This window comes from Mustela nivalis (genome assembly GCF_964662115.1).
Source record: "Mustela nivalis genome assembly, chromosome: 13".
NCBI lineage: Eukaryota > Metazoa > Chordata > Mammalia > Carnivora > Mustelidae > Mustela > Mustela nivalis.
The window spans coordinates 87,632,199-87,658,469 of NC_139032.1; the positions used below are offsets into that span (position 1 = coordinate 87,632,199).

The window sequence follows — 26,271 nt, forward strand, 5'->3', positions numbered from 1 at the left end:
CTAAAAGGAATTCTGGGGTCCACTGGGATGTCACTGACATACTTGGAGAATAATGAATTTATACCAATATTGTTTATTGACCCTCTGTATGCATTTTACCTCTTCTAAGTTTCCACTTTATCATAAAGACTGCAAGGCGAAACACTGTGTTTCTCAGACTTAGGGATCTGGGTTTGGGTTTCTAGAGCAAGGTGGACTCTCATGAGATCTCAAAACCAAAAGAGGCAATGGAAAAAAAAAAGGGTACCAACTTAGAGCTGCTGAGACATAAAATGAGTCAATATAGAGTAAAGTGCTTAAAACCAGCACCGAGAAAATAAATAGCTAAATAATAGCTTACTGACAAATTAAACATCACAGCAGTATCGTAACAGGCCAAACCATTAATATTTGTGTCCTAAAAGCACAGGCAAAGCCATCTTGAACACCAGACTGCACTCTCCCTTTCGGCACATCAGTTAGTCATGGTGTGAGCTTATGACTAATCCCACACTGCTGGTGGTTATAGGTCCATCGCCCTGAGTTTGTAAGCGGAAATCCTAGTGTTCCAGGGATTTTGGGCAGGACCATAGGAAACCCCAAATTTAGAGGGAAGTGCCTATATTTCTTCAAAACATTACACAAATGCAAGCTATTTTATTGATCCAGGATGTACTGGCAACTTGAGATAATCTCTAGGTCAGCGAACTGGCTACATCTTTGGGCAAGGGTGTTAATGGGTTTAATTCCAATGTATCTGATGTTACTAGAGATATCAGTCGGGCTAGTCTTTTTCCCATTTTTGCAATCAAAGGTAAGGATCTGGTAAGATTCATTTGAGACAGACATCATCTAACCTGAGTTCTCAGTCTCCTGAGTATAGATGTTCGGGTCACGGATAACAGTCATGGTGGCTACAATTTCCAGTGTCCTTACTGTGCGCAGGCTCTGGTCTAAGCACTTACACAGTTTATTCAATCCCCACAACCATCCTAGCAGGTCGACACTGTTACTATCCCAACTCCAGAAGGATAAAAGAGGCACAGAAAGGTTAAAGGTTAAAGATCTTGTATAAGCATCCACTCCCCGCAGTGATTAACCAGAATGGATTTGAACCCACAGCTCTAGAGTCTGTGGGCTTCTCTAGACTGTCGACTCAAGATGATCCTGTCTCTTGATTTCTTACGGTGTTGGTTGCCCACATGGTGCTAGCTCCTTTCTAAATCTTGTATCTTTCACCCCTGCAGTAATCCCACGGCAAGGCCAGTGTCAAGTCCATTTTTTTTTTTTTTTTAACTTGAGGTCACAGAGCAAGCTGTAAATGGCAGAACTGGAATCTGAACCCAGTTGTGATTCCAAGGTCTGTAATTTTAGCCTCTATGGAGATGGAAAAAGAGTTGGGGAACAGTCATGAAAGAACTTGGTAATGAGCAAAAGACTCAGCAGCTTTTTGGGTTGGGGGTGTGGGTATTTATGGTGGTCACTTGCATCAGAAACCCACCAATCAAAGGTTGAGTGAGTATATTTGAAATTTTTAAGTAGAAAGGAGGGAGCTGGCCTGGATGCAGCCTTAAAGAGAGTAGTAATACTCTTGAATATTCAACAGTAGAGTTTTGCATTAAGCAAATATTAAAATGTGAAATTTTTAATGTCTACTATAGATGTTAACTTACAAAATACTGAAACAGGGCGCCTGGGTTAAGCATCTGCCTTCAGCTCAGGTCATGATCCCAGCGTCCTGGAATTGAGCCCCGTATCAGGCTCCCTGCTCAGTGGGAAGCCTGCTTCTCCCTCTCCCACTCCCCCTGCTTTGTTCCTTCTCTCACTGTGTCTCTCTGTCAAATAAGTAAATAAAATCTTAAAAAAAAAATACTGAAACAAAATTACATTTTTCTGTGTCCTTCAACTAATGCAGACTCTTTTAAGTTTAAAATAAAACCCATAGATAATTTTTTTCCTATTCAACAGCTAACAGCTCCAACAACACAGTCAGCAATTGTGGTGCCTGGGTGGCTCAGTCAGTTAAGCGTCTACCTTCAGCACAGGCCATGATCCCAGGGTCCTGGGATTGAGCCCTGCATCAGGCTCCCGGCTCAGGGGGAGCCTGCTTCTCCCTCTCCCTCTCCCTCTGCCTGCCATTCTGCCTACGTGTGGACTCACTTGAGTTCTCTCTCTCAAATAAATAAAATCTTTTGAAAAAACAGAGTTAAAAAAAAAGTAGTCAATGTTATAATAGGTTACCTAATGATCTTAGTGTACTTAACCGATTTTTTTCTATGTAATGTTTCTATATAAATTTCTATGTAAAATTTCCCCCAGGGCATCTGGGTGGCTCACTTGGTTAAGTACTCCACTCTTGGTTTCAAGCTCAGGTCATGATCTCAGGGTCCTGAGACTGAGCCCAGCATCTGACTCTACACTCAGCAGGGAGTCTGCTTGAGATTCTCTCTCTCTCTCTTCTCTCTCCCTGCCCCTCCCCTCACCATGCATGCTTGCTCACTCTCTTCCTCTCTCTCTAAAATAAATAAATCAATCTTGGGGCGCCTGGGTGGCTCAGTCAGTTGGGCATCTGCCTTTGGCTCAGGTCATGATCCCGGGGTCCTGGGATTGAGCCCCACATCAGGCTCCCTGCTCGGCAGAGAGCCTGCTTCTCCCTCTCCTTCTGTCTGCTGCTCTGCCTGCTTGTGCTCTATCTCTCTGTCAAATAAATAAATAAAATCTATAAATAAATAAATCTTTAAACATAAAAAATATATATATCCATATATACATATGTCTATTAAAAAGTGTATATATACACTTTTTTCCCAGCAGTTTCAGGTTTACAGAAAAACTGAGCAGAAAGTACAGAGTTTCCATACACTGCACCTCCTTTCCCAACCCCCCAGTTTCTACTATTATTTTTTTTCCCCCAGTTTCTACTATTATTAACATGCTGCATTATCAGGCTGGCACATTTGTTCAATTGATAAGCCAATATTGAACGATACATTACTATTAATGTAAGTCCATACCTTACATTAGGGTTCACTTGTGGTATGGGTTTTGCAATGGTAAATGTCCTATATCCGCCATGGCAGTATCATACGGAAAAGTTTCATTGCCCTGAAAATCCTCTGGGTTTCCTTCCTCCCAACCACTCCAACTGATCCTTCTACCGTCTGCATAGTTTTGCCTTTTCCAGGAGGTCAGAGCTGGAACCAGAGAGTATGTAAACTTTTCAGACAACTCTTTGACTTAGCAATATGCATTTAAACTTCTTCTGTGTCTTTCTGTGGCTTGGTAACTCATTTCTTTCATTGCCTGAAATATATTTCACTGCTTGGATGTATCACACCTGCCTTATCCATTCACCTGATTGAAGGGTATCTTAGTTGCTTCTCAGTTTTGACAATTACAGATAAAGCTGCTATAAATTTCCACGTGCACCAGTATTTTGCCTTTAAAAAGAGAAATTCTTTTTTATTCCCAGGGTTGTTTGTTTGTTTGTTTGTTTGTTCCTTCCTTCCTTCCTTCCTAGCAACATTGATTAACAAAACAATTATAGAACTATTTTTAAAGCACTCTATACAGAAAAGTCAGGATTTCCTCAAACTAAGTGAGCGTTCTCTTGGATGGTTTTCTCTGCACCATCAGGCATTTCTAAGAAATGCTAAAAGACAAAAAAGACACAGAGCCTCTGTTTGAGAATTATGAATAATTTAATTGTCAGCATGCCTGTGTAATTTTTTTTTCAGGCCCTATTTGTAAAGATAGCATAAATCAGCAGGACAAGATTCACTTCTCTAGGGAAGCCTCTTGGAAATCCCCACTTAGCTGGCTTCTCCTCACATCTGGTCTCAACATTATGTATTCTGCTCTTTGTGGCAAGAATCAGAGCATAAATCCACATGTATCTGATTAGGAAGCTCTGTGCGGGCAGCCCCCTCTGTCTGTCTGTGCTCAGCCCTGTACTTCCCCAGGGCATAACAGAAAGAATAAATATATCTGCAAAAGTACTCGTGCAAAAAAGTAACACTTGCCAGTGTTAGTAAGAAATTCCTTAAACTTATAAACATACTTCTGGTTTTGAGACAATTCAAATGACATTTCATATACAGCTAATTAAAAATTCTTGTAGAAAGAAAAGAATTAAAAAAAAAATTAAAAAAAAAAAAAGAAAGAAAAGAATTGCTAAGGCCCCCTCTAATTTTCATTATCTGAAGATCGTATAATTAGATGTGACATACAGCATACAGAGAACCCCTGGGTTATTTTATATGTAATCCAGAGTCTCTTTTTACATAGAGTTACTTACCTTCTACTAAAAGTAAGTATATATGGATACAGAAGGTGTGGTCTGCATACATACAATGGCATACTGAGCCTCGAGAAAGAAGGAAATCCTGCCATTTGCAAAAGCACGGAGGGACCATGAGGGCATTACATTGAGTGAAATAAGTCAGAGAGACAAACGCTGTATGATCTCACTTATACGTGGACTCTTAAAAAAGCTGAACTCAAAACAGAGTGGAGTGGTGGTTGCCAGGGACTGGGGGCGGGGGGGGATGGGGAGATATTGATTAAAGGGTAGAGACTTCCAGTTACAGGGTGAGTAAGTGCTGAACATCTAATGTACAGCCTGGTGATTATAGTTAATAACGCTGTATTATACACTTGAGAGTTGCCAGCAGAGATTTTAAATGTTCTCACCACAAAACAAGAAAGGGTAATTATGTGATTGATGGAGGTGTTAGCTAACTCCATGGTAGTAACCACTTTGCAATATATAAGTGTATCAATGTTTTACACCTTAAACTTACACAATGTTTTGTTTATGCTGGTTACATTTCAATAAAGCTAGAGGTAGGGGAGCCTGGGTGGCTCAGCGGGTTAAGCGTCAGACTCTTGGCTTTCGCTCAGGTGGTAACCTCAGGGTCCGGGCTCCATGCTCATTGTGGAGTCTGCTTGGGATTTTCTCTCTCCCTCTGCCCTTCCCCACAGCTTGCGCTCTCTCTCTCTGAAATAAATTTTAAAATCTTAAAAAAAAAAAAAAGTAAAATTGGAGGTAAAGAAGACTAGATCATAGCTAGATTATATTAACAGAATTTCTACAAACTCTGAAAATTCTGTCCCCTGAAAACCTGAAGTGGAGACTTTATTTCAAGCAAATAAGAAACACCTTTTGATGGCTAGAAATAGTAAAATCATACATCAGAAAAGACAATCAGGAGTGCCTGGGTGGCTCGGTGGGTTAAACCTCTGCCTTGGGCTCAGGTCATGATCTCGGGGTCCTGGGATCCAGCCCTGTTTCGGGCTCTCTGCTTGGTGGGGAGCCTGCTTCCCTCTCTCTCTCTCTCTTTGCCTGCCTCTCTGCCTGCTGTGATCTCTCTGTAAAATAAATAGATAAAATCTTAAAAAAAAAAAAAAGACAAGACAATCAAACTAATATATTCTTTCCTCAGATAAAATCCAACATCAAGCAGCCAACATTGTATTTTTGGATTAAGCTGACAAGTTGAATGCACTGGTTTCATAAAAAGTCTTTATGGGTTTGATAGTGATTTTTTTTTTTTTTGGATAAAAGATACATCCATGGAGAGATTTAAGAAAATATTTCAGAATATCAATTTTATAATTTGCTCTAATGTTTACAAAAATCAATGAATAAAGCTCCAAAACAGATCATCATGACTACTCCATCTGGAGCCAAAATCTGCCGCATAAATTCAAATTTGGCAATAATTAGCTGGAAAAAAGTCAACAATTGTGTGATTTGTTTGTCTTGTTGTCTAGTTAGGTTTTCACAGCAAAGGCTGGCCAGGGAAAACCTCAAGGTTTTCGAGTGGTCCCAAGCACAATGCTGATTTTATCTATCTAAATACTGGACTATTTCAACAAGCCTGCACTAGATAAAAAACAAAAAAGCCTCCAGAACTGGAAAGTAACTGTTTAGAGCTGTTCTGATGACTTGCCTTTTGGGCAACAGAACTATGTTTTAATCACATTTCTCAATGGGAATGCTAAGAGGAGAAATTTCCTTTGGCTCTTGAAACCCTGGCATGAAACAAATGCATCAACAGAGGCGCCTGGGTGACTCCGTCAGTTAAGCGTCTGCCTTTGGTTCGGGTCATGATTCCGGGGCCCTGGGATCGAGTCCCGCATCCCCACATCGGGCTCCTTGCTCAGTGGGAAGCTTCTCCCTCTGCCTGCCATTGCCCCTGCTTGTGCTCTCTCTTTGAAAAATAAAATCTCCAAAAACAAACAAAAAACAAATGGCTTCCATGGCAGTGACTTCACCTTAAGTAAGAGACCCCTGTGACCCAGGTTTATTTTCCCCTCAGCAATACACACAAAGATGGGCCTTCCTATTTATTTATTTATTTATTTAGAGAAGGAGCCCAAGTGAGGGGAGGAACAGAAGGTAAATCCCAGAAAGACTCTTAGCTGAGCAGGGAGCCTGATGCAGGGCTCGATCTCAAAACCCTGAGATCATGACCTGACCCAAAACCAAGAGTCGGATGCTTAACCGACTGAGCCACCCAGGCACCCAATCAGGCTACTTCAGAAACGCCTCTAACTTCTCCTGTGTTGGCATCATTCCTCCCTCCCCAACTCCGCTTTTTTGCTTTACTAAATGTTGTATACTTGAGATGAAACATAACAATAATCATTTTAAAACTACTAATTCCAGGGGCGCCTGGGCAGCTCAGTCAGTGGAGCATCGAGTTTCAGCTCCGGTCATGATCTCAGGGTCGTGGGTGGGGTGGAGCCTGCATCAGGCTCTGTGCTCAGCATGGAGCTGGCTTCTCCCTCTCCCTCGCCCCTCCATGCTCGTGCTCTCTCTCTCTCTCTCAAATAAATAAATACAATCTCAAAAAAAAAAAAGGACTATTTCTGTAGCATGTAAACTATTTCACTTCAACATAAAACCAAAAGGTGCTAGTGATAACAGTGAGTTACCGACAAGAAGATGAATTAATGATATGCCGCACCAGCTCAGCAGAAATTCGGTCTCACTGAAACCTGAAATCTCTTTCACTCTGCTCTGAAGTGCCTAAAAAGATTCTAGGGAGGTAACCGCTCAAGAACTTAGAATAAGTTCCATCGTCTCCAGCAACCAGCAGCTTTTAGCCCTTCATTCTGCTTTTAGGAGCAACCGAGAAGAACATAAAATGCACGGAGGCCAGCACAGAGTCAGACTTCCTTCCAACATCCTCCATTACTAAGACTAATTAAAATCATTAATGAACCCACTCACACAGATTCCCACTTCTGTTTTAAAAAAAACAAAAGACTTCTCCAAAACAAATTGCTGCCTGTTTTTCCAAAGCACCCCTGATTGCTGTGTTGTGTTTTTTTTAAAACAATTGTCAAATTGCTGCCTGTTTTTCCAAAGCACCCCTGATAAAAGATCCCATGAAACTGGTCATTCAGAACAGATGGGCTTCTAGGTAATGAAAAATTATTATAGCAATTTCCAGAAGCCTCATCCCTATGAAACTTAGGGACAGCTATCAGGTCTTCGTATCTGTCCCCCACGGCAGCCAACTCAGTGCCTTGCACACGTGTTTGTGGAGGTGAGTGGCAACACAGGTAAATAAATGATGTTTATAGCCAATCTAACTTTAGTAGCTTTTAAAAAGAACTAAATAGTTATTTTCAGTCACACGCTGTAATCACAGTAAGGTGTGAAAAAGTCAACCCTGACCGCTCACTGTCAGCTCCACTCATTCCCTCCTACCTCAGCTCACGCTTTGCACACACTGTGAGAAAACTGCCCTTAGCCGGATAGACTAAAAGCCAGTAAATACTGGTTTTAGTAGACAGATGCACAACTGATTGGTGGAAAATTAATTTGCAGAAAGAACAATTCCCAATTAATCCTTTAAGTCTGGTTTAATGTGGTGGGTACAATTTTAAATAGTGCCTAATATACCCTTACAACCTGTTCTCCAACAAGATTAGGTAGGCCGTCAGGAGGGAGACTTCAAACACAACACAGCAATCCTTTAATTACTTGGGAAACATTTACAGAACCTTCTGAAGAGTTAAAGATCAATTGTTTCATACAGCATTTACAACGGCTCTTGAATTTCCAAAAACCAATGCGCTTCCCGAATTACTTCTTTACTCTCCTAAAGACAACTAAGATGCCCAGTACCAATCTGTCTTGTATCTTTTTTCCTTTTTAAAATTGAGATGAAGGGCACCTGGGTGGCACAGTGGGTTAAAGCCTCTGTCTTCAGCTCAGGTCATAATCTCAGGGTCCTGGGATCGAGCCCCACATCGGGCTCTCTGCTCAGCAGGTAGCCTGCTTCCCTCTCTCTATCTGCCGGGCCTTTCTGCCTCCTTGTGATCTCTGTTAAATAAATAAATAAACTCTTAAAAAACACATGAAAATTGAGATGAAACTCACATAACATAGAGTTAACCATTTTAAAGTAAATAATTCAGTATCATTTAGTACAGTCACAATGTCATGCAACACTACTTCTATCGAGATCCAAAATATTTTCATCACCCTAAAGTAAAAACCTATAGCCATGAAACAGTTGCTCCTGGTTTCTCCCTTTCCCAGCCCTGCAAACACTGATCTGTTTTCTGTCACTACGGGTTTACTTATTCCGGATATTTTATATAAATAGAATCACATAACATGTGACCTTCTGTGTCTGGCTTCTCTCATTGAGCTGCATGTCTTTAAGGTGCATCCAAGTGGTAGCATGGTCAGTACTCCATTCCTTTTTATGGCTGGATAATATTCTATTGTGTGGACAGATGACACTTTGTTTACTCATTCATCCTCAACAGACATTGGGTTGTTTCCACCTTTTCGTGACTGTGAATCGTGTTGCTACAAACACCTGTACAAGTATTTACTAGAATATCTATCTTCCATTCTTTGGGCTTTCTGCACAGGAACGGCTGCGTCCCCCAGGAATTCTGTTGAGCTTTCTGAGGGTCCACCAACCCTTCTTCCACAGTGGCTAAGCCATTTTACATTTCCACCGGCAATGTACGAGGGGTCTGATGTCTCGACATCCTCCTTAACACTTGGTATTTTCCACTTTCTCGGACATAGTCATTCTAGTCAGAATGAAGTACTATCTTGTGGTTTTGATTTCCATTTTCCTGCTGACTAATTGAGACGCTCACCATCTTTCCATGTGATGGTCGAACATAGGTATACCTCTTTAGAGAACCAATGTCTTTGTATCCCTCACTTCGGTGACAATAAATAAAAATAATTTTAATCTTTACTATTACTTTTTAAAGACCCTTCACAGGTGCCTGCATGGCTCAGTCAGTTAAGCATCTACCTTTGGGTCAGGTCATGATCCCAGGGTCCTGGGATCAAGTCCCCACATCGGGCTCCCTGCTCAACGGGGAAGACTGCTTCTCCCTCTCCCACTCCCCCTGCTTATATTCCTTCTCTCACTATCTGTGTCAAATACACAAAATCTTAAAAAAAAAAAAAAGAGTACTGCTTGGGGGCTACCCCTTCCCCTCCCTCCTTGGGAGCTTTATCCTTTGCTATCGCTCAACAAACTTTGCTTTGCTGCCCACCACTCTCTGGTCTACCTCTTTATTCTTCAAAGTGGTGTGACCAAGAACTATGGGCACCAATGGAGGAAAAAAAAAAAAAACCCTGAGACATTTTTGGGGGTTCATCCAGGATACCCACCATTGTTAAGGACAACTAACCAGGAAAAGCCATCTAACTCTAAAAGGCGATGGTTCAGATGGAGCCTCTCGTGGAAGCCAAACCAGACACGTGCAGGGGACCCCCTGATAGATGGGGATGAGAGGAACCGGGACTGCTGCCCCACCCAACATCCCTGACCAGCAGGCAGTGGCTATGGTCGGTCATTGCCCTTCTTTGCGAACCACAGTTAGGGTGACCTCTGCAGAGGGGGAACTGACAGGGACAATCGGAAGGCAGGCTGGCAGGGACAACGGGCCCCCACCCTAAGAGGAAACCGCCCTTAAAAGAACTTTACACAGAGGAGGCGCCTGGGTGGCTCAGTTGGTTGGACGACAGCTTTCAGCTCAGGTCATGATCCTGGAGTCCCGGGATCGAGTCCCGCATCGGGCTCCCAGCTCCATGGGGAGTCTGCGTCTCCCTCTGACCTTCTCCTCGCTCATGTTCTCTCTCACTGTCTCCCTCTCAAATAAATAAATAAAATCTTTAAAAAAAAAAAAAAAAAAGAACTTTACACAGCCCTGGGAGGAGTCCTCCACCCTTTCCCACAGGACCAAAACCTCACTGTGACAGGGAGGGTCAATCAGATTAAAACAGCCCACCAACAAGCCCCTAAAAACCGGCAGACTTAGAAACTCCCAGGCAACCCTTTCAAGTCCCTCCCTCCTTGGGAGCTTTGTACGATCACTTTGCTTTCACTCAATAAATCACTCAATAAACCTTTAAAAAAAAAAAAAAAAGTACTTCTTGGTACATGAATCAGGCATCTTTGACGTAATCACAACTAGGAAATGCACAAATTTACTAAGAGTTTACAAAGCTTCAGGTCTAAAGGCATAGAACAATAGGCTCTGTTTTAATATCCTCGAGAATAAAAATGTCCGATAGCCACACTCTTGTTTTTTATACCAAGAGTGAACTCAATTCAATTGTTCAAACTCAACTGCTATTGCACACCAAGTTACAGTTATAAATACCGTCTTAGGAGATTTTTTTTTTTTTCGGTAAAGGTCTGACAAAAAAGGACACAGGTACGGTAGTCAGTCTAAGTGGTGAATGGTATAGTGCTAAAAGAGACAAGCTCAAGGTGCCTGGGCGTCTCAGTCGTTAAGCATCTACCTTTGGCTCAGTCAAGGTCCCTGGGATGAAGTCCTGCATGGGCCTCCCCGCTAGACAGGAAGCCGGCTTCTCCCTCTCCCACTTCCCTTGCTTGTGTTCCCTCCCTCAATATGTCTTTGTCAAATAAATAAGTAAAATCTTTTCTAAAAAAATAAGAGACAAGCTCTTGGGGCGCCTGGTTGGCTTAGTCATGGGAGCGTGCAACTCTTGATCTTGGGGTTATGAGTTTACACACTACATTGGGTGTAGAGAGGACTTAAATAAATAAAAAAAATAAATAAACCTGAGAGAGAGAGAGAGAGAAGCTCTTGTCTAAGTCTGCTTGTTCTAGAGATTAGATTTAATCTAGCCTCTCTTTTCTGGGTACCTAACGATGAGATCATTTTGCGTTAGCCTCTTAGCCGTGGGCTCACTGGTTAAACCACATTTGCATCCTGCTCGGCACCACCTAAATGGAAAGTTGAATAGAGGACTAGAACAGCTGACAGAAAAAAAGATGGTTCTTAAACTTTGAAAAGATGCAGGAAAATTAAAACCACATCTAAACATCACATTTTTAGCCACTGATTAGCCAAATGGTTGGCCACACACCATCCGGGGGGGAGGGAGGACCATGGGACTCTAACATCTGCCAGAGAGAGCCCAGGCTGTTTCAGGCCGCTGTGGAGGGTGGTTTGGCGTATCCAAGTTCCTGGTGTCCATTCTCCAAACACATAGGCAAAACAACGCATGAGAGTATTAATCTGTGCTATTTTTTCAAAAAGACTTTATTTATTTGAGAGCGTGAGTGCCAGCGGCGGAGGGGCAGAGGGAGAGGGAGAGAAGCAGACTTCCAACAGCGCAGGGAGTCCCACATAAGGCTCGACCCCAGGACCCTGAGATCATGAGCTGCTGAGTCATGAGCCTAAGTCAGACTCTTCACCAACTGAGCCACCCCAGCGCCCCTAATCCGTACTATTTTTAATAAGGAAATATATTGAAAACAATCTAAATGACCACAGTAAGTTTTAGTAGATCCATTATATTTTGGGGGCACCTGGGTGACTCAGTTGGTTGGGCAGCCAACTCTTGGTCTCGGCTGGGGTCACGGTCTCAGGGTCCTGGGATCGAGTCCCGTATCAGGCTCCCTGCTCAGCCCAGCATCTGCTGGAGGATTCTCTCTCCCTCCTGCCCCGTTTTCCTGCCCCTGCAGCTGCCATGCACATGCTTTCTCTTCCTCTCTCTCTTGCAAATTAATAAATAAATCTTTTTTTAAAAAGAGAGAGAGGGGGGCACCTGGGTGGCTCAGTGGGTTAATCCTCTGCCTTCAGCTCAGGTCATGATCTCAGGGTCCTGGGATCGAGCCCCGCATCAGGCTCTCTGCTCAGTGGGGAGCCTACACCACCCCCCCCCGCCTGCCTCTCTGCCTACTTGTGATCTCTCTCTGTCAAATAAATAAATAAAACCTTAAAAAAAAAATAAGAGAGAGAGAGATTTTAAAAAAAAAAGAAGAATTGATACTTTGGGTTAGGCTCAGAGCCAGCTGATATCGGTAGGCTGGCTCAGTCCGTATAACATGTGACTCCTGACCTCGGGATCATGAGTTCAAGCCCTGCTTTGGGTCTAGGGCTTTCTTAAAAAAAAAAAAAAATTAATAATAATAATAATAATAAAGATTAACAGTTACATCAAGAAGAAGGAGGCAGCTAAAGGAAAAGAGAACCCCCAAGACAGTGCAAGTGATACAAAGGAAGGGACCAAAGGTGTGAATGGTAAAGAAAGGGGCTTTTATGCACAAACACGTGAGAGCTCCCTGGAAGAATTCACAAGAAACTAGTAAACTTGATTGCCTCCAGGGAAGGGCAGGGGTCACTGGGGGAAGTGTGTACCACGAGCACAGCTGCTCATTCAAAAATACACAAAGAATCAAGAAATACGTCATGCTTTCGAGGTCACCACTTTTCCGCAATTTTGCATCTTTAACAGAGACTCCCAGCATGCTGAACGGTCGGCGTTCATTTCCGTGTGTAACTACATGAAGGATGTTATTGAAACGAAACTGTCTGCAAGTAGGGCTAGCGGAGGAGGGGGAGGACCAGGGAGCTACCTGGGACAGGCTCTTTCCCTCGGGCCGGGGCTCGGGTGGGGGTGGGGGTGGGGGGAGGGGGAGCTAGGACCAAGAAGTAGGAGCTGAGGCTCCAGCAGGCTCTCTTGCTTGAAGGATGAGAAACCATGAGCAGCTGGAAGACACAGAGTGCTGGGCTTGTCTAAATTTAGCTGTCACTCTGGGGCGTTCGGGCCTTGTTAGGTCTGCACTCAGGTCTGAGGCTCACCCACTCCAACCGTATTAGGCAATCCAGGTTCCTAAGTGTTCTCCCCACAGCACCCTTGGAGCTACCTACAGTATCCAGAGGATGGGTTTTTTTGTTTTTGTTTTTGTTTTTAAATTCTGGGCATTTAGCCTTTTACCCAATTTCCCAGAACTCAGCCTTTCATCCACATTCGCAAATCCTACATTCCCCCTAGGCTCTGTCTTTTTCTCCTTGGCTTTCTTTATCTTCACTTCACTCCCTAGGAGGTTGCCTGATCCCTAAGGATTGGCCCACAGTTCAAAGACTACCAAGTAAATACAGCATATGACTGTATCCTTCATTGTCCCTTTGAGTGACCCTCGTCTCTGCCACACTGAGAAACCAAGATAAGTGTCATCTTCGGCGTGGCTACCCTGGCAATCACTGAACAGTCTGCGCTGCACACTCCAGCCATGTGATCTGGGCGGGGTCTATCCCTCAAGCAAACACCACCCGTTTTGAAACAGATCTTTTTTATAGATCCCCCCATATTGGTGATACCTGACTGAACACAACTGACATTTTTGCAATCGGCTTTATTAGAGGTTTCAATCTTTTTCAGATAATGAAAGGTAAACTCTAGATCTGCCTGGAGTTCATCAGAAACACGTTCTTTCTCAGCCAAATGTTTCCAGCTCCTCGTGAGAGCTTTCTTCTCCTCTGACTCAATTAGACAGACAATTCTCCTCTGACCCAGACCGTTCTGGGGCTTCACAGCCACAGAAATCCCGAAAGCGAAGAAAAAAGAAGCCATCAGCTGGCATTCTTCTCCATTAGCTTGTTGAATATTTTTATCTAGAAACGAAGCATCTGACTACGGAAAGTCTTTCTGGAATGGCTTTATTTACCTCCCTTATTTGCTGATCTACCAAAGTGACAAATAAATCATACAACAAGCCATTCAGGTTTCTCGGCCAAAACAGCTCTTGTTGAGCAAAAACAGTCCCTGATACTCTTGCCTACGGTGTCACACCCAAGACACTCAATCCCCATAGAGTGCCTGACAACTCAAGGAATGTGTCCAATGGTTCTATTTATGTGTCACTTTTGGAATTGTGGAACCTTTTACAAACCTCCTATTAACATTATTAGCATTTCTTTGAGCTACAGTGTGGGAACTATACATAAAATCTCCCAATAGAGCTTCTAGCCTTGGAGGTAGCTACTCTACCCTAATTGACATGGATGTGTTCCCGACTTAGGACGCATTAGGACTCACTCCTAGGACAACTTTCTCAGCGTCCATCGATCCCAGAATTCAGGTTACCTTACAACACTGGAGTTGAATGGACTCAAGGTCGCACAGTCTAGTTTATACCCAATTCACGGATCACTTCTACACCCCTAATGAGGAAAGGGCCCTTCAGTTTCTTCTGGACGTGAGATTCAAGACATGAATGAAGTATTATCAGGACCAGCAGCACATAAAGGTGACTAACAATGGCCAGTGCTCTTACAGCTTATTGTGTCAGATATTTACTGCTCAAAACTATTCATTAGCTCACTTGACATTCTCATTGAACTTATTAGAAAGGCGGCGCTACGATTATCCCCATTTTACAGATGAAGGAACTGAGGTTAGATGACATGCCTGAATTACTCAGCTAGTTAGGATCAGGCTACGGACCAAGCAGTCTGGCTCCAGACCAGAACTCTCGAACAACAGGGCACACTGACTGAGTTGTAGAAGTCTCGTGAAAATAAAATAGAGTGATTTTTAAATAAGCACCCGTTAGAGACTATCTAGCCCAAGTCGCTCACTCAGAGAGTGAAAATGCACTATGAATGGGTAGCACAGACAGAACTAGATCCGTATGTTTAGCTTTAGTCTGTCTGGCAGATTTACTGCCTCCAGAACATGGAAAAATTCGCATTTTATTGGATATTTCTCAAACAACACTTCTGAAGTAGATCAGCATGGCTTCCATCTTAAAGAGGAGATGGATTTGGAGGAGGAAAAACTGGCAAAATAATTTCTTTCTTTTTTTTTTTTTAGATTTAATTTATTTATTTGACAGAGAGAGAGATCACAAGCAGGCAGAGAGAGAGGGGGAAGCAGGCTCCCTGCTGAGCAGAGAGCCCGATACGGTCTCGATCCCAGGATCCTGGGATCATGACCCGAGCTGAAGGCAGAGGCTTTAATACTGATTCACCCAGGTGCCCTGGCAAAATGATTTCTTACAAAAGGGAATCACAATGAAGCATCCTCTTCTGCAGGTGGATGGCTTTGACCACAAGATACAAAATGTGATTTTTATCAAGAATGACACAGGGGGTATCAGAGAAAATAAGTATAAAAACTTATCTTTAGGGGCGCCTGGGTGGCTCAGTGGATTAAGCCGCTGCCTTTGGCTCGGGTCATGATCTCAGTGTCCTGGGATCGAGTCCCGCATCGGGCTCTTTGCTCAGCAGGAGCCTGCTTCCTCCTCTCTCTCTGCCTGACTCTCCGCCTACTTGTGATCTTTCTCTCTGTCAAATAAATTAATAAAATCTTTAAAAAAAAAAAAACTTATCTTTAATGTTCTTCCACTTTTCAACTTCATATTCTGAGGGATTTCTTCAAAAAGAAAGTGATCTTATTTTTCTCTTAGGGAAGAATAAGAGGGTACATGGTAGTCCTGTTGTTGACTAAACAGAGAGGGGCAGTGTCACTATCATCTACGATGACATCTACTGCTATTACTATTGTCTATGATGACATCCAAGGATATTGTTCTAGTTATTATTGTCAAATAAACCACCCCTGAAACTTAGTGGGAAACAACCATTTTATTATGGGTCAGCAATTTGACAGGGACAACTTATCTCTGTTCCTCCGTGGCTGGGGCCCCAAGTGAAAAAGCTTGAAAGGTTGTGGGGACTCAATGGCAAAGGGCTGGAATCATCTGGAAGCCTTTCACTCATATGGCCAGCAGCTGATTCTCACTGTTGGCTGAGACCTCAATTGGGCTGTCAGCAGGAACCTCTAGAGTTGGCTTCTTCATACAATGTGGACTGTCTGGCTTCCTAACAAGGTGGCCCTGGGTTCTAAGAGTAACATCCCGAAAGAACCAAGGCGAAAGTGGACACCATATTTGTGATCTTGCCATGGAAATCACAGGGCGTCCCTTTCGCCATACCCTGTTGGTCAAGGCAGTCCAAAGACCTGCCAAGGTCAAGAGGAGGGGATGTAAGCCTCTCTTCCCTCTGAACAGAAGCAGTCACATTCTAAGAACATGTGGAAGGGCACCTGGGTGGCTCAGTGGGTTAAGCCTCTGCCTTCGGCTCAGGTCATGATCTCAGGGCCCTAGGATTGAGTCCTGCATTGAGCTCTCTGCTCAACAGGGAGCCTGCTTCCCCCTCTCTCTCTGCCTGCCTCTCTACCTACTTGTGATTTCTCCCTCTGTCAAATAAATAAATAAAATCTTAAAACAAACAAACAAACAAACAAACATGTGGAATGAGAGGGGCACCCGGGTGACTCATTCAGTTAAGCATCTGCCTTGGACCCAGGTCATGCTCCTGGGGTCCTGGGGTGGAGCCCCATGTCCGGCTCCCTGCTCAGTGGGAAGTCTGCTTCTCCCTCTCCTTCAGCCCCTCCCCCTCACTCATGCTCTCTCGCAAATGAATAAATTAAAAAAAAATTTTTTTTAAAGAACGTGTGGAATGGGAAATATTGTTGTGGCAATCTATGCAAAGCAGACTCTGACACCATTCGAAGTTTATCTTTCCCCAAAGCCGATTTATTTGATGATCCAGTATTACCAATTTTAAATCATCTCTGAGAAACAGAAAGAGGAAAAATGAAACAGGATCGGGTACAACAGAGATCTCCGTCTACAAGGTGCGAATAGAATAATCCTGAACATTCCCTACTCGTCGCCCAATGTCAGAACAAGTGTGCAGGCAACCCTCAAAGGGGTAGAATCTACCCTAGTAGACCATCTCCAAAACCCTATTAAAATGATGCGTGTGCGGGGCGCCTGGGTGGCTCAGTGGGTTAAGCCGCTGCCTTCGGCTCAGGTCATGATCTCAGGGTCCTGGGATCGAGTCCCGCATCAGGCTCTCTGCTCAGCAGGGAGCCTGCTTCCCTCTCTCTCTCTCTCTCTCTGCCTGCCTCTCCATCTACTTGTGATTTCTCTCTGTCAAATAAATAAATAAAATTAAAAAAAAAAATGATGCGTGTGTGACATTCATTTCTCTGATCATTACCAAAAACAGAATGCCCAGCACTGGCCATTTGTTTTTATTTTGCTCATTTTTGAAGTGGTGCATTAGTTTTACTTCTAAGCACATCAAAGCTTCAAGATCTGTTTATGGTGCTCTTCTAAGAATTTACAAAACCAATCAACTCTTAATTGCCTGTACTCCTCCCTCTATAAAACAAGTCCTACATAATGACTCTCAGGAAGGTAAATAGTTCAGCAAACAGATCAGCCACTATCCAAAAGGGCAGCATATCAAGACAGTTTTGCTACAAGATGGGAGTCCTGAAGTTAAATAAGAGTGTGTGGAGGGAAGCGCCTTTCTGGCTCAGTCAGAAGAGCACGCGACTCTTGATCTCCGGCCGTGAGTTCAAGCCCCACATTTGGCATAGAGATTACTAAAAAAATAGTAATAATAAAGTTAGTCCTTGGAGGAATATCACTGTAACAAGAGCTCAGAATTTTACCATTTTAATTCTAGTTTTTCTGATCACCTAAACATATATTGGGCAATCCGACCCCAAAAGACCCAAATAGCCTGGACTTGTCCCCGGAGCTCCAAATGCATGTATTTAACTATTGACTTGGCATTAAATATACGTCAATAGCTAACAGGCAACTTGCAAAGACGTACAGCACGATACTCTTGTTCTCCTCCACATCAACCCCAATCTTTCAGTTCCCAGTATCTTACACCCTTATCTTTCTCCATAGCATTTATCATGATCACATATATTATATAAAGGGGTGCCTCCCTGGCTCAGTTGGCAGAGCATTAGGCTCTTTTTTTTTTTTTTTAAGATTTGATTTTTTTGACAGACAGAGATCACAAGTAGGCAGAGAGACAGGCAGAGAGAAGAGGGGTAAGCAGGCTCCCCACAGAGCAGAGAGCCTGATGCGGGGCTCAAATCCCAGGACCCTGGGATCATGACCTGAGCCAAAACCAGAGGCTTTAACCCACTGAGCCACCCAGGCGCCGCAAGCATTAAGACTCTTATCTTGGGTTTTGAGTTCAAGCCTCACATCGGGTGTAGAGATTACTTAAAAATAAAATCTTGAAAAAATACAGATACATATAGGAAGATCACACAGAAGGGCAATATTTTTTACATTTTGGTTCACTGCCATTTTCCCTTTGCCCAGAATAATGTCTGGCCTCTGGTAAGTGGTCAATACTATTTGTTGGATGAATTCGTGGTGACTAGGCAGCACCGGAGTAAATCACAACCGGAGAACCACAGAATACAAAGAGAATCTTAGAATGGTTTATGTTGGTCAGTGGCTGGCGGGATAAGGAGCTCCAAAATGTGGCTACATTTTACATTTCTTAAAAAGAACTAAAACGAGCAGAAACCAAGAATGCACGAGAAGGAATCAAAGTGTGAGACAGCGCTCGCTGAGCCGTATCAGAATGATCTAGGAGAGCTTTTCAAATGACAGATGCTCAGACTTGCCAGTTTGGGAAATGCTATAAAGTGAGAAACTGATGAACACCCAGTACCAAATCTGGGTCCTTGAATGTAATCTCAGGGATGCAAGACTGAACAGAGATTTGAATTAAAAAGGTCTAAACATAATCAAATACCCTGCAGACTGTCTAAAGAAAGAAGAAAGAAAAAGGAACCATTTCTATAGCATGTGTGAAACAGACTACTCTATTCTTTTTTTTTTTTTTTAACATTTTATTTACTTATTTGACAGAGAGAGATCACAAGCAGGCAGAGAGGCAGGCAGAGGGAGAGGAGGAAGCAGGCTCCCCGATGAGCAGAGAGCCCGATGCCAGGCTCGATCCCAGGACCCTGAGATCATGACCTGAGGCGAAGGCAGCGGCTTAACCCACTGAGCCACCCAGGCGCCCAGACTACTCTATTCTTAATGCAAATCTATCCCTCCAGAAGAGACAGAGGCCTCAGGTTTCCATAACTTGGTGTTACGAGACATGAAATTCATCCAAATTTATTTTTGCTTTAATGCTCTCCAAGAAACTTGGTATAGAATTTAGCTTTCCACATAGAGTAGCCTACAGGGAGAAAACGTGCAGGTCAGCAAATATGAACATCTCGTCCCTTTATGGATACACTTCTCAATATACATTTAAAATGTGCAGGGACGCCTGGGTGGTTCAGTGGGTTAAAGCCTTTGCCTTCGGCTCAGGTCATGATTCCTAGGGCCCTGGGATCAAGCCCCATATCGGGCTCTCTGCTCAGCAGGGAGACTGCTTCCCCCTCTCTCTCTGCCTGCCTCTCTGTCTGCTTGTGATCTCTGTCTGTCTAATAAATAAACAAAACAAACAAAAAAAGAAAGAAATATTTAAAATGTGCATTTCAGCTTATCTGTCAGTCTTGGGAATTTGGGGAGCAGGAGTCACCTCCAGACATATTGAAAATCCCAAATCCGTTAGCTTAATAAAGTCGAAGTAGAGACCCCTGGCCAAACCCAACCGCGGTAGTGCCATTGGAGCAGGATCAGAAAGAGAACCAGAAAGAAGTGACTGTAGGCTTTGGTTTTGTGCCCAGCTGAGGGACGAACAGACCTGAGGCTGACATACTATTTAACCCACAAGCCAAAGCGGTGAATGGGCCTCATCCTCCCAATCCCCCTGCTCGCCAGCCCAGACGCACCCTGCTAGAAGCATCCAAGGCCCCCTAGCAATTCATTCTAACCTAATTCCACCCATATAAAAATAGTACTAGGGGCTGATCTGTACTCCAACCCATGCAATGAACCCAATCAGCCTCGAACCTACCAGGGCCTAAAGCAATTAGCTTCTGTCCAACCCCCACCCTGCAGGAAGGAGACAACGTGACTCCCTGCTTTCCTCCTTTCAAGGCCAGCTGTGTGCCCTCAAGGTCAAGCCACAGGGCTCACATAGCTGTCAACCTCAGTCTACCTTTTTAGGCTCCTCTTCATGTGCTCTGTTCACTCCCCAGTCCCATGTACTCTTATAGGTTTGGACATACCATTGTATGACTTTAAAGCTAGAGCCCAGAGTCTAGCTCCCGGCTCAGTGAGGAGCCTGCCTCTCCCTCTTCCTCTCCCCCTGCTCGTGCTCACTCTCTAATAAAAAAAACAAAATCTTAAGAAAAAAAAAAAAAAAAAGAATTAAATCTATCCTGGTGGGGGGGCCTGGGTGGCTCAATGGGTTGAAGCCTCTGCCTTCGGCTCAGGTCATGATCCCAGGGTCCTGGGATGGAGCCCAGCATTGGGAATCTCTGCTCAGCGGGGAACCTGCTTCCCCCTCTCTCTTTCTGCCTGCCTCTCTGCCTACTTGTGATCTGTGTCTGTCAAATAAATAAATAAAATCTTTTTAAAAAATAAATAAATAAATAAATACATAAATAATCTATCCTAGGATGAAACTCTCCATGTACACTTTAGTATCTTTAGAAAATTGAACAACGCAAGTAGACAACCTTTTTTTTTTTTTTAAATGGAACATTATTTAATGATTAAATCCTCATTGTACCAATGAGAAATCTTTTTTTAAAGTGTAATTAACATACAGCATTATATTAGTTTCAGGTATACATTATAATGATTCCACAATCGCACCCATTACTCTGCGCTCCTCAGGATCTGCGCACTCTGAATTCCCCTGATCTCTTTCACCCATCTCTCCACTCCCTCCCCTCTGGCAACCATCAGCATGTTCTCTGTATTTAAGATTCTATTTTATTGCCTCTTTATTTTTTTCTTTGTTTGTTTTGTTTCTTAAGTTCCACCTATGAATGAAGCCAAACGAGATCTCTTCCCCTGACTTATTTCCCTTAGCATTTTACGCTCTAGGAGGTCCATCCCTGTTCTTACAATGGGAAGATCTCATTCTTTTTTATGGCTAAGTCATATGCCACCACCTCTTCTTGATCCCTTCATCTGTGGGTAGATGCTTGGGCTGCTTCCATATCTAGGCTATTGCAAATAATACTGCAATAAACATAGGGGTGCATGTATCTTTTCAAATTCGAGTTTCTGTCTTCGGTGCAGCTGGCTGGCTCAGTCAGTAGAGCAGGTAACTCCCATCTCAGGTCATGAGTTCAAGCCCATGCTGGGTGTGGAACCTACTTAGAGTTTTGGTGTTCTTTAGGTAAATACCCAATAGTGGAATTACTGAATCATATGGTAATTCAATTTCTAGTTTTCTGAAAAGCCTCCATATGGTTTTCCATGGTGGCTACACCATTTTTCATTCCCATCAACAGGGCACAAGGGCTCCTTTCTCTCTACATCCTCACAACATATGTTTTTTCTTGTCATTTTGGTTTTAGCCATTCTGACAGGTGTAAGGTAATATCTCTGTGTGGTTTTGATTTGCATTTCTCTGATAATGAGTGACGTCGAGTATCTTTTCATATGTCTGTGAGTCATCTGGATGTCTTCTTTGGAAAAATGTTCAGGTCTCGGCCCATTTTTAATTGGATTATTTGTGGGGTTTTTTGGGTGCTGGGTTATACAAGTTCTTTATATATTTTGGATATTAATCCCTTATCATCCCTTATCACATATATCATTTGCAAATATCTTCTCTCTCAGGTCATCTTTCTGTTTTGTTGATGGTTTCCTTCACCATAGAAATGCTTTTTATTTTGGTAGAGACACATATTGTTTACATGCCCGTACTACCCAAAGCAATCTACAGATTTAATGCGATCCCTATCAAAATACCAACACTTTTCACAGAACTAGAACAAATAATACTAGATAACCTACTTTTAAGGCTAAGTAAATTTAAATCTAAAAATTTGAAGTCACCGTGAAAAACTAAATTTATATGTACAAACACACTCATAAAATCCAAATTTCTTTGCCCAGACAATGCCAGGCATTTCCATATATATCCATCCTAGGGCAGATACTTTTAAACTTCTTAGTCTTCTTTGTTAAGTAGAAGTCAATCTCAAACTAAGCCAATATGTAGAATAATTCATCAGATTGTGGTCTCAAGCAGCAAACATCCAGCTTTTGGGTGGGGGGACGGGACATAATGTGACTTCAGAATAACTTTTTTTAGAAATTGAGACAGAACTGACATATAGCATTATTAGTTTCAGATGTACAACATAATGATTCTGTTTGTATGTATTGTGAAATGATCACTACAGTCTAGTTAACATACACAGTTACAATTTTTTTCTTGTGATCTGACAGAATAACTTTACTTTTTAAATTTTTTTTCAAGATTTATTTATTTATTTGAGAGAGAAAGCGCATGAGTGGGAGGGGCAGAGGGAGAAGAAAGACGAGGAGATGTGGCTGCATCCCACCACCCACAGATCACAACTAGAGCCAAAACCAACCAAGCGTCAGATGCCCAAAAGACTGTGCCAGCCCAGGGTCCCAACCACAGAATAACTTTTTTTTTTAAGATTGTATTTATTTATTTGACAGAGAGAGAGATCACAAGTAGGCAGAGAGGCAGGCAGAGAGAGAGGAGGAAACAGGCTCCCTGCTGAGCAGAGAGCCCGATGCGGGGCTAGATCCCAGGACCCTGGGATCATGACCTGAGCCAAAGGCAGCGGCTTAATCCACTGAGCCACCCAGGTGCCCCCACAGAATAACTTTTTAAAAATGTGCTTTGGTGAGTGCTGTGAAGTGTGTAAACCTGGTGATTCACAGACCTGTACCCCTGGGGATAAAAATATATGTTTATAAAAAATAAAAAATTTAAAAAAAAAAGTGGTAATAATAGCCAAACAAAGCTACTTCCCTTGGAGAGGTAACATTAAAATTATATCTTAGCAGACCCAAGTATATTGCTAAATATCGGTATGGTCAGCGTTTTGGAATGCATTTATTTTTAAAAAGATTTTTATTTATTTATCTGAGAGAGAGAGGGAGAGCGCAAGTGGGAGAAGGAGCAGAGGGAGAGGAGAGGGAGAAGCAGACTCCCCACCCTGGAGCCTGACGCAGGGCTGGATCCCAGGACCCGAGGATTATGACCTGAGCCGAAGGGAGATGCTTAACCGACTGAGTCACCCACGTCCCCGTGGAGTGCATTTCATATTAAAACATTTTTTTTAAAGAAAAGAGATAAACATTCATGGTCTCCTAACACCCAGACTTCCTTTCCAAAGCAATGATTTCCAGGCATTTTCCTACTATTATTTTATTGTTAACATGTAAAAAGAATTTTAAATCAAAGGACAAAGACTTCACTGTGAAAACCAGAAGGCTAGGACAGTGAATTGCTCGTTTTTCAGGAGTCCTGACTGCAGCAGAATTCTGCAATTGGTTTCCAAGGAACAGAGCTTTTTTCCTCCCCATTATTACATTAATTCGGATTCACCCATCACCTCTCACTGTGAAGTGCTCTCAAAGCACTTCACAAACAAGCACTCACCTTTCTGATTTCTCGGGAAGAGGAAGCAAACGTCATCATACCACTTTACGGGTGGGGAAACCAAGGAACAGAAATGCGAGGGCTTGCCCAGCACTAATGCTAGTAAGTGTAAGGTTAGGCAAGGAGCACAGCCCTCGCTGGGCCCTGCTGTGCTTTCTCTCTCATCTGGCAACGCCCACACCATTTCTCCCAAGAACCTGCTGGGTATTTTAATGCATTTCAGGAACCCGCTCTCAGTTTTGGTTGTGCAAACAAAATATAAAGGGAATAGATCCCTTTAAAGGTGCCATGTTTTCTTTTGCTGTAGATAGCAGGGGAGATGTTTTTGTTTTCTTAGTCCCCGAGAACCAAAACTTTGCAGGTCCTGCATGGGACTGCCAGAGCACCCCCAAATGGTCAATTTCTAGAACCTCTTCATTCTTTCCCAATTTAATAAAAAAAGAAATGCTTTTCTTCAACAACAACAAAAATACTTTACAGCAAGACATACTTTTGGGACACAACGAAATCAGAAACTTGACCTTACTCTTAATACTTTTACAAGTTAATTTCTTTAAACTAGAAAGGAAGAAAAAAATTAACTTTGGATTTGAAAAAATGAAGGAACCACTGGACACACACGAGACACCTGCTGGAACATATGCTTCATTCATAACAGTTTCCGCTGGGGCTGCAGTGCTCAGCCCAGGGAGTCACTGGCTCTCCAGGCTTCTCGATATGAGTAACGGCAAAGGGTGTACAGAGCCAAACCGGTATCACTAATGGAGAAGTATGAGTGAGCAATGGGTAAAAAAGGGCTTGTAAGCTATGAATACAGAAGATACAGTTTCCCCAACTATGCTTGTCTTGTATCAGGAAAAAACAAACAAATAAACAAAAAACAAAAATACAACCAACGTAAACCTGTAGCACGAGTGCGAGCATTCGTGGTTTGATAGAGTCTGGTCAGTAGCTTCACCGCTCGGAGTCTCCTTTATTAAATGGAGAAAACTAGGGGTGCCTGGGTGCCTCAATGGGTTGAGCCTCTGCTTTCAGCTCAGCTCATGGTCTCAGGGTCCTGGGATCGAGCCCTGCCTTGGGCTCTCTGCTCCGCGGGGAGCCTGCTTCCCCCCGCCTCTCTCTGCTTGCCTCTCTGCCTACTTGTGATCTCTGTCTGTCAAATAAATAAATAAAATATTTAATAAATAAATAAACAAATAAATAAATAAATGGAAAAAACTATTAAGCTTACACAGTCCTTGTTAGCTTATAAAAGGATACACTTAAGTCCTCTAATCAAGGTGCACTGGGCACTTAACAACGGGGTTCTCTCCTGTCTTCGCATTTTAAGAGATGGGCAGAAGAATTTTGGTTCTCTGCCTAATTGCTCAGAAAAGTGGGTTAGCCCCGAGTGGCTCACTCAGTTGAGTCTTCATCTCAGCTCCGGGGTCATGCATGATCTCAGGCTTGGCTCCACACCAGGCATGGAGCCTGCTTAAGGTTCTTTCTCTCTTGGGACCCCTGGGTGGCTCAGTTGGTTAAGCGGCTGCCTTCGGCTCAGGTCATGATCCCAGGGTCCTGGGATCGAGTCCCACATCGGGTTCCTTGCTTGGCGGGGAGCCTGCTTCTCCCTCTGCTTCTGCCTGCCTCTCTGTCTGCCTGTACTCGCTCGCTCTTTCTCCTTCTGTCTCTGACAAATAAATAAATACAAATAAATAAATAAAATTTAAAAAAAAAAAAGGTTCTTTCTCTCCCTTTCCCTCTGCTCCTCCCCCACCGTCCTCTCTTTCTCTAAAAATAAATTAATAAATAGTAAAAGATACATTAGAAAAGGGAGGCAGCAGGCTAGCATTACGAGACGTGGTGAAGGAAACCAGAGGCTCTAAATAAACCCGGTGGGGCCAAGAAGAAGAGAAAAGAACAGCAACACACTGATGATTTTCAAGCTGGATGGTGAGGCCGTAAGGCTCATGGTATTACTCAGTGTAAGCATGTTTGAAAACGTCCATAACAGGGCGCCTGGGGGGCTCAGTGGGTTAAAGCCTCTGCCTTTGGCTTGGGTCGTGGTCCCAGGGTCCTGGGATCAGGTCATGATCTCAGGGCCCTGGGATCGAGCCCCACATTGGGCTCTCTGTTCAGCAGAGAGCCTGCTTCCTCACCCCCTGTGTGTAAGGTGACATGGCACAGTACAAACGAAAAGATCACAAGAACTATAGATTTTATGCAATTGGTGAGCTACTTCTACTTTCCTAATCCGTAAAGAGGGTAGAGAAGCACAAAGGGAGGCTGTACCTGCTGAACTTTATACACTAAATGACCGACGTTAGTCTAAGAACTAATTCTTCGTAAAACCTTCATTCTATTTACTAGAATGGCAGGTTCTAAATGTCAAAAAATGCACAACACAGCTATTGTGATAGTATAGCTTAAATGTGAGCAGGTATTGTAACTTTTACAATATGAAATTGGAAGTTTCCTCTTTTTGTTGTTGGGGGTGGGTGGTGGTTTGAATCTATTTAAACTGAAGTTGTTTAAACTTTCCATATATTTAGCACAGAATTTACGAAGGGGATGAGATTTATGAGTTAAAAGTTGGTCCAGTTGGAGGACCGTGACTAATCAATATTAAAAACTTGTATACTCGGGGCGCCCAGGTGG

At 43.1% G+C, this 26,271-nt stretch overlaps 1 protein-coding gene and 2 long non-coding RNA genes across 26 annotated transcripts in view; 1 reads left to right on the forward strand and 2 right to left on the reverse strand.

The window, feature by feature from the left end:
- FNBP1 (formin binding protein 1) overlaps positions 1 to 26,271 on the reverse strand; it is a 144,325-nt gene that overhangs the window by 111,001 nt on the left and 7,053 nt on the right. The gene's annotated exons all lie outside the window — the stretch shown is intronic.
- Positions 1 to 26,271, forward strand: part of LOC309846678 — a 76,635-nt gene that overhangs the window by 47,103 nt on the left and 3,261 nt on the right. The gene's annotated exons all lie outside the window — the stretch shown is intronic.
- LOC309846675 lies at positions 18,048 to 20,581 on the reverse strand. The gene is made up of 2 exons (XR_014302072.1): positions 19,163 to 20,581; positions 18,048 to 18,952 (listed from the first exon to the last, which is right to left on the reverse strand). It is a non-coding gene; the product is annotated as an uncharacterized lncRNA (long non-coding RNA).